This window comes from Myotis lucifugus, unplaced genomic scaffold (genome assembly GCF_000147115.1).
Source record: "Myotis lucifugus unplaced genomic scaffold, Myoluc2.0 scaffold_190, whole genome shotgun sequence".
Lineage (NCBI taxonomy): Eukaryota > Metazoa > Chordata > Mammalia > Chiroptera > Vespertilionidae > Myotis > Myotis lucifugus.
Window position 1 is genome coordinate 2,259,064 of NW_005871238.1, and position 1,238 is coordinate 2,260,301.

The 1,238-nt window shown below is 55.8% G+C and overlaps 1 protein-coding gene across 1 annotated transcript in view; it reads right to left on the reverse strand.

The window, feature by feature from the left end:
- LOC102430970 (fibromodulin) overlaps positions 1 to 874 on the reverse strand; it is a 4,085-nt gene extending 3,211 nt beyond the window's left edge. Inside the window, exon 1 of the mRNA XM_014462762.2 lies at positions 582 to 874. The gene's annotated coding sequence lies outside the window, so the exon portion shown is untranslated. The remainder of the gene's footprint in view (positions 1 to 581) is intronic.
- Positions 875 to 1,238: the final 364 nt, after the last annotated feature.

Sequence of the window (1,238 nt, forward strand, 5' to 3'; positions counted from 1 at the left end):
TCTTCTCATTTCTCCACTCCACAGAACCATCCAGCCCTCCCTTAGCAGAGTGGAGGAGGTCAAACCAGAAGCCATCCCCTCTCTGGACTGGACCCCCACTCACAGCTCCCTACACATGGTCAACTCTCAACACTTCTTTTTCTCCCTTTCACCCCAGCAACACACACACACACACACACACACACACACACACACACACACACTCAATACACAAAACTCCCTCCCCCTCCCCAGCAGTGTTTCGGCCCCACAGCCCCTCTATCGGAGAGACTGCAGGGACACGGGGCTGGGGGGTGGCATTTATGAGTAGTAGCTGGGCAGAGCTGGCTCCCCTTTGCTTTTTCGTGCCTGAGAACTGGAGGTCCCCCCAACAATCAGAAAGGAGTTGCAGGACAAAGGTAGCATGCTGGGACCCCTTCTTTCAACGTCCCCTTGGCCGTCTCCAGCATCCCGGGAGCACGGCCCAGAGAGGGAGAGGGAGGAATGATTTTCCCTGCCGCCCTCTCACACTCCCCAGCCCCTTTCCCTTATTTTCTGGTGGAACAACAAGTCACAAAAACAAGTAAAACGACCACACTTACCTGGAGTTGAACCTTTCAGAGTGACCACGTCCCTCTGCCTGTGGACTCCTGGGGTTGGAGGAAGTGTGTGTGAGAGCGAAGGAGTGAGCGTGTGTACTGAGAGCGCCCGGGTCTGTGCCAGGCCAGGGTCCCGCCCCCGAATTCCTAATCAAATATTGTGAAGAGAGGGGCTGAGGAGCCAGGATCCTGGCTTTTTCAGCTCGGCTGCAGGGGCGGAGCTCACACCCAGCCGCGCAGTCCTGTCTGCCTGCCGCTAGGAAAACCACCTTCTTTCCACTCACTGTCCTCCCCAGCGTTGGCAGCTCTGCTCTCTCTCTGCTGAATGAGTTAGTGGCGCCCTACAAGTTATTTGCACAGGCTCTGGGTTTCTCATTAAACCCACAGGGCAGATGCCGGGCTGGGGAGAGCCAGGCTTTGGGTAAAGGCATCTTAATTAACTCTTTCAGCTGATGGTGTCTTCCACTCCCCCCCCCCCCCCCCCCACCGAGCTAGTATTCATCCCTCCCAGCACCATACACTTGCACTTATTCTTAGGGTTCCCAACACTTCGCTTGTTGGGTTGAAACAGGATGATATGAGAGGCTGTGTGTGAGGTGCCTGGCCCAGCACCCAGTGATGCCCACCATGTGGGAGAGATGATTGCTCTTGTACCCATTT